The sequence below is a fragment of the Chiloscyllium plagiosum genome, unplaced genomic scaffold (genome assembly GCF_037043375.1).
Source record: "Chiloscyllium plagiosum isolate Xiang-an unplaced genomic scaffold, Cpla_swu_hap1 HiC_scaffold_45, whole genome shotgun sequence".
Classification (NCBI taxonomy): Eukaryota; Metazoa; Chordata; class Chondrichthyes; order Orectolobiformes; family Hemiscylliidae; genus Chiloscyllium; species Chiloscyllium plagiosum.
The window spans coordinates 10,058,519-10,065,965 of NW_028270183.1; the positions used below are offsets into that span (position 1 = coordinate 10,058,519).

The window sequence follows — 7,447 nt, forward strand, 5'->3', positions numbered from 1 at the left end:
ACCAGAATGACGACAGAAGTGCTTTGTGGGTGGATAGAGGTGACGGGACTTGTGTTCCTCGGGGTAAGGCAATGGAACACATTTCCACGGCTATGTCAACATGAAGAACAGGCCAGGCACAGCACTGAGTCTGAAGTAAATGGGGTTACTTTAGGCAACTATATTGTCAATAGAAAGGTTGGGAATACGAATCAGAAATTGAGATACAAGGTTCCTGAAGCAGTTCTCTGTCCAAAGGTAGAATGTTATGGGGAATAACCAGGTAAATGTTAAAAATCACACAACACCAGGTTATCGTCCAAAAGGTTTATTTGGAAGTACGAGCTTTCAGAGCGCTGCTCCTTCATCAGGTAGTTGTGGAGCAGGATCAAAGGACACAGATTTTATAGCAAAAGATCACAGTCTTATACAGCTAATGCAATATATTGAACAAACCTAGATTGCTGTTCAGTCATCCTTTAGAATGGGTTGCAGGTTTCAATTCATTAATATGTAAATCCCAGAACTTCTTTGAAGTCACAGCCCCAAAGTAAAGTTTTATTTAAAAAAAAGGTGCAATCTCAGTTCAGACCGAGCAAGACTTAACAGCATTCTAGGTTTGTTCAATATATTGCATCAGTGTATGGCACTATGATCTTTTGCTGTAAAGTCTGTATCCTATGATCCTGCTCCACTAATTACCTGATGAAGGAGCAGTGCTTCGAAAGCTTGTACTTCCAAATAAACCTGCTGGACTATGATTTTTAACTTTGTCTGCCCCAGTCCAACAGCGGCACCTCCACATCACAAGTAAAATGTGATCTTCGTGGAGACTAAGGGTGGGTGAAATCGCATCGATCTCCTATTATACTCCCGAATGTGTTGCATAACCGACCTTGAATTCCACTCTGGCCCGATTTCAAAGCCATGTGCTGACCATATTCCTGATAACAGCCCTGGCCAGGCAAGCCAAGTTTCACGATGGACTTGTCAAATAAAGCACCCCCCTCCTTTGTGATTCATCCTCTGACACCCAACCCATACTCAGCAGCCTCCAGCCTGGCCCGTGGCTCAACCCCAAAAATTGCAGGTTCAAGTCCCAACTCAGAGACCTGAGCATGATCTCTCGTCTTACCCATCAATGCATTACTGAGAGAGTGCTGCACAGTTGGACGCACAGGCAAGACTTTCAATTCTCCCTCTGTCCACATGGGTGGATGTAAAACATCCTGCTGAATTATTTTGATGAAAAGCAGCCGGTTTATGACGGGTCTGTCTTTGGCCCTGAAACAATATCCTGATACATTAGTTATCACATTACCTTTTGTGGGAGTTTGCTGTGTGTACATTGGCTGCTATAGTTCCTACATTCCAACGGTGAGTACACATCAGAACGTACTGGATTGGCCCTCAGTTGCTTTGGAAATTGCTAAAATTACGGAGGCTGGTCTATTTTTGTAATTTTCTGTTAAGATTTCTACACATGGATCAAGACTCTGGTTTGTAAATATAACTATTTAAATGTACTTTAAAAACCACCCTTTGGTTTCTCGAACAATTACAGGATTACAATGTTGATGAAATTAGTCTACTTCTTTCCTAGGTGTTGGAGTTTGAAACATTAGTAAACGAGGAATGTGGGCGTTGCCGGCTAGGCCAGTATGTGTTGCCCATCCCTAACTGCCCTTGAGAAGGTGCCTTATTAAACCATTACTGATGATATATTGTAAGTACACCCAAAAGTTTTTTGATGCAGCAACAGTAGAGGAACATTGATGTAGTTCCAAGTCAGGATGGCCTGCGGCTTGGAAGCAAATGTGCAGTGGGGTGGTACTCCCACACTTCTGCTGCTTTTGTCCTTTGGAGTGGTAGTGGTCAAGAGTTTGCAAGGTGCTGTTAAACCAGCCATGGTGAATTTTTCCAGTGCATCTTGTCGTTGGTACACATTTTTAACAATTTATTCACGGGATGAGGGCATCTCTGTCTAAGCCAGCATTTATTGCCCATTCCTGATTTCCCAGAGGGCAGTTAAGAATCAACCATATTGCCATGGGCCTGAAGTCACATGTAGGCCTGACCAGGTAAAGATGGCAGTTTCTTCCTTAAAGGACACTGGTGGACATATATATGATACAAGGGTGCTTTGTGCTCAAGGAACAGACTGATGCAATAACCGTGGTTAGAGTGACAGCCATAAAGTAACACTCTTGATTTTAATTCTGGTTGGGTGTTGGGTAGGGAGGTGTAGTCTGTGTTAGAAACTCACCCCCTACTCCAGGAGCAAGGTTATTTTAATTTAGCAGGTCAGGCAGCATCTGAGAAGCAGGAAAATCAACGTTTCAGGCCGGACCCCTTGATCAGGAATCAGGCTCTGGGCCGAAATGTCGATTTTTCCTGCTCCTCAGATGCTGCCTGACCTGCTGTGCTTTTCCAGCAACACACTCTCAACTCTGATCTTCAGCATCTGCAGACCTCACTGTCTCCTATTTTAATTTAGGACACGCAACCACCGATATGCTCAAAAATACATTTTAAGGAGCACTTTACAGGAGGCAAGCAAGGTGGGGAGGTTCAGGGAGGTCAAAGTCTCGGTAATCTGAAGGGTTCATCCAATGATGGTAGGGGAAAGAGCATTGGAAATATGTAAGAAGAACGGCTTTCAAGAGTTCTTCAGAAGAGCATTAGTATTTTCAAGGTGCTCCCTAGTCACTTTTTTTCCCAGGCAAGATGCTGCAGAAATTAAAATTGATGAAATTGAGTCTGTGACAGGATGGCATGCAAACACAGCAGCTTAACCAGACCAAAACGCTTCTCTCCATCTTCTGCTCACTACCTTCCTCCGTCTGCGTGTTACAGAGGGAGTTTGAATAGTTTCTGTATTAGAGAAGGGGCCACAAATGGTATGAAATGGATGCTATTGTAGATCAGAGAGTGTTACAGTAAGGGGTGTTTGGGGACTGTACTTGTATAGTTTCTATATTAGTGAGGAGCTAAAGACAAACCTTATATCAGCGAGTGTTATGCTAAAGAGATACAATACTGCTAAATGTGTGTCAAAGTGATAGCATTGTCTGTTGGTAAAACATCAATGACCTTGTTATACCACAACAAGAATATACTCATAAGAATAATAACAAGAAAGTACTGGAAACTGAAATAAAAACTAAAAATGCTGGAAATGCTCAGAAGGTCAGTCAGAATGCGAAGAAGACAAAGGCAGGCTAGTGTTTTGAGCATGAAACACTTACTAGAAGTTCACATAATCAAAACGTCATTTCAAGGGATTAAAAAGAGCACTTTGAGAGCTAAAAATAAGAATTTCTCAGATTATCATGTCCCTCATAATCAGCCTAAAGCCTTTGCACATGATTAATTAATGAGAGTTGTGCAGATTGGAGACGGGAAGGTTAAAGGTTAGGCAGTCATATGACAAAATCTCATGACAAAACACATAGAGCCAGAGTTGACAACCTAATCAAGGACACCCTGGTTAGTAAAGGCCTGTAGATAAATTCTAATGTAGATATAACAACATTGGGGTATTCAGCAGATATTGAGATTAAATCATAGAACAATGTAAAGCAGTATGAGGCTATTCATCCTTGAATGCCTGTGTCAGGCCTGAATGATCAGTTCCACTCCTCAAAGCCCTGCAAATATTTATTTATCAAATATTTATCCCATTCCCTTTAGAAAGTTACCATTGAACCTGCTACCCCTGCTCCTTCATGCAGTATTTTCCAGATCACAACAACTCATTGTTTTTTCATATCTTTTGCCATTCACAGATATATCGTCAGAGGAAATTGAGATGGAAGCTCTGGATTTCCCCCTCCCACCTCACCAGGGTAAGCAGGTAATGGCACTCTCTGTGTAGGTGCCAGGGAATTCCCAGAAAGAGAAAATCTCAACAGATACCTGGTATAATGAGTCCGCTCTCTTTGTTTCTGGTCTGTGTCACGGACTCATAGTGCCGAACAGCACGGAAACAGACCCTTCGGTCCAATTCATATCATGCCAACCAGATAGCCTAAATTAATTGAATCAGATTTGCCAGCATTTGGCCCATATCCCTCCAAACCCTTTCTATTCAAGTACATTGTAATTGTACTCGCCTCCACCACTTCCTCTGGCAGCTCATTCCATACACACATCACCTTCTGTGCGAAAATATTGCCCCTTAGGTTCCTTTTAAATCTTTCCCCTCTTACCTCAGACCTGTGCCCTCTAGTTTTTGGACTTCCCTATCCTGGGGAAAAGACCTTGGCTATTCACCCTATCCATTGCCACTCATGATTTTATAAATCTCTTTAAGGGCACCCCTCAGCCTCTGACACTCCAAGGAAAATAGCCCCCACCCTATTCAGCCTCTCCCTATAGCTCAAACCCTCCAGTCCCAGCAACATCCTTGTAAATCTTTTCTGCACCCTTTCAAGTTGAGTAACATCCTTCCTATAGCAGGGAGATCAGAACTGAACACAGTATTCCAAAAGTGGCCTAATCAATGTCCTGTACAGCCACAACAAGAAATCCCAATTACTATACTCAATGCACTGACCAAAAAAGGCAAGCATACTAAATGCCTTCTTCACTACCTGCAACTCTATTTTCAAGGAACTGTGAACCTTTACCCCAAGGTCCCTTTGTTTGGCAACACTCCCCAGAACCTTGCTATTATGGATACAATTCCCGCCCTGGTTTGCCTTTCCAAAATGCAACACCTCATATTTATCTAAATTAAATGCTATCCGCCTCTCCTCGGCCCATCAGCCCACCTGATCAAGTTCCAGTTGTGCCAGTGGAACACAAACACCTCACATGCAGAGCAGCAGTAAAGCTCCTCTATTGGCCTGTCTCGGTTTACAATCGAGAGGTCTATCTCACCTCACTTATTATTGTGCTAAATCTATCTCTCAAAATTCTACTCTCAACACTAATGGTTTGGAAAAATGAACAGGAGGTGAAAATAAGTTTCTCAGGATGTGCAGCATCTTTGGCAAAGCTGATATTTATTTTCCATACTCTCACACTCCTCAGGAAGGCGGTGATGAGCTGCATTCATTTGACCACTGCAGTCCGTGTGACGTACGGATACTCAGAGTATGGCAGCCGGAATTTTGACCCAGCAACGATGAAGAAACAGCAATGCGTTTCCAAATTCACGTAGTGTGTAACCTGGAGATGACTGTGTTCCCTCACATCTCCTGCCTTTGATCTTCTAGATAGTAAAAGTTACAAATTAGTACTCCTTTCTGAGCTAAAGCCAGTTGTGCCAATCCGGCCTACACCAATGGACACTTTATTCTGGGGATTCCTGCTTTGCTTTTCTCCATGCTTATATCAATGAACAATCGGAAGACTTCAGAACTTAAATTTAACTTTACAGAAGTCACACAATTTCTGAAAGGAACAACACCCACCATTCGTATAGTTCCCTTAATGTAGTAGATCAAAGGAACAACCATCAAACAAAATTTGACAGTGAGACACGTAAGAAATATTAGGCAAGATGACCAAAAGCTTGGTCAAAGAAGTAGGTTTTAAGTAGTGCAACAAGAGCTGACCAATAGCTGTGAGCTTCATTTCACTTAATGAGGATGGTATAAAGTTAATAAACTAGGGTCATGTGGTACAGTGGTAGTGTCCCTGCCTGTGAGGTAGGAAGTCCAGGTTCCTGTACCAGGAGTGTGCAATAATATCTCTGAACAGGTTGTTTTGAAAATATCTAAAGTAAATTAATTGCACCATATCTGAAACATGTTGCTTAGTGCGGATGAATAGCCTCTGCACTTTCCATCACCCTATCTTGAGTAACTGATGCGTGGTTAAAGAAGTTGCTTAATGTGACCCAGTTAGATGCTTTGGCCAGGAGTTTCCGTGACAAGTTGTCTTTTGTTGCTTGAGGCTTTAAGTTTGCTCAATGCAGTGTTATTCTCAGAAACCTTCACATGAAACAGATGGGGCAGCTGTCAAGTCTTTATTTTAGGGCAAGGCTGGGAGATATGTAAGTGAAATCAAATTATAACACAAACCTTCACTTATTCTCTTGCAAGGAATAGCAGATCAGTATTTATTACAGGGCACAGAAACTTCTGAATCTATATAGTAAAAGCAAAGTTGCCATAGTCCCATAGGATCATAGGCTGCTCTCTCCTTAGCAAGAGACAAATGATGGTGGTTTAACCTAAGGGTCATTATGCTTCAGGTGAGGGATGAGGTTGAGAAGGCAGGACCTATATGGTTATCATCGTTATAGGCTGTGCAACCCAAAACCTGACCACTCAATTGGTAAGACTTGATGGAGGTGTATAAAATCAGGGATGATTTACATAGAATAGATAAAAGGAAATGTACCCACTGGCTGAAGGGTCGACAAGGGCCATAGGTGACTGGCAAAATAAACAGTAGTGACAGGAGGGAAAATATTTTTAATCAATGAGTCGTAAGGATTTGGAATGCACTTCCTGATAAGGTTCAATCACAACCTTTAACAGAAAATTGGATAAATATTTGAAAAGCCAACACGGACTTAATGAGTCGAATGGCCTCCTTCTGTGCTACACTATTCTAATTATGCTTTCCACCTTATCTGGCTAACAAAGTTTCCGTAGGACACCAAATCCGATTTGTACATGATGTGCTTGTATCTATAGCCCCTACAGTTCTGGAATCCCCCTTTCTCCCATGGTAGCAAACAACCTCTTGAAGCCAACCCTATCAGAACCTTTGAGGATCTCCAATGGGTGATACTCAGTCTTCACTTTTCTGGATAAAAGCAATCCCATTCAGTTTATCCTCATGGGAATAACCTAATTGTGCACCTGAGTACATATTGTTTGCAACCCTTGTCATGCATGTCTATCATTTTTTAAATAGGAATTACAAGTACTCCACTTGTGATCCAATTAATATCTTACAAGAATGAGAAGCCTTATGGTAGTCCTTCTTTATATGATTGCAATTTGTTGGCCTTGTCAGTACAATAGGACAGTGCATTCCAAGATCTTTTCCTAGTGTGACCCCTGCATCAAGACTGGGTGCGAGGCCAGAGTGAACACTTGGAGTTTTGAGAGAGGGTTGGTTGAGGAGTCAGATGGAGGTTTCAGCTGTTGGATGGAGGGGCTTCATTTGTTGACAAGTAGGGGGAAAAAAGAGGAGTTGAGTATGTTGGAGAGGGGTGGGGGACTGGGTACAAGGTGTTGAAAAAGCAGATTTTCTACACTCAGAAAGAGCCACTACCCATTTATGAGCTTGTTTCTGCACTAGCCATGGGACGTCAGGAGAAGTCCATTAGGCCACATCCACCAACTAAACAAAGAGGATTGAAAGGGGGTTTGCAGCTGCAAGGAGTTAGTCCTCAGTCCATGGCTGCCATTGCTTAGGGTTCTTCGGGTGCAGTGGTACTGTCCCCATCTCTGATCCAAGAAGCCTGGGTTCAAGGCCCAGCTACTGCAGAGGTGTGTAATAA

General features: G+C 42.5%; 1 long non-coding RNA gene across 1 annotated transcript; it reads left to right on the forward strand.

The window, feature by feature from the left end:
• Positions 1 to 1,381: 1,381 nt before the first annotated feature.
• On the forward strand, positions 1,382 to 7,097 carry LOC122552451 (uncharacterized). The gene is made up of 4 exons (XR_006312403.2): positions 1,382 to 1,478; positions 1,583 to 1,705; positions 3,768 to 3,827; positions 5,017 to 7,097. It is a non-coding gene; the product is annotated as an uncharacterized LOC122552451 (long non-coding RNA).
• Positions 7,098 to 7,447: the final 350 nt, after the last annotated feature.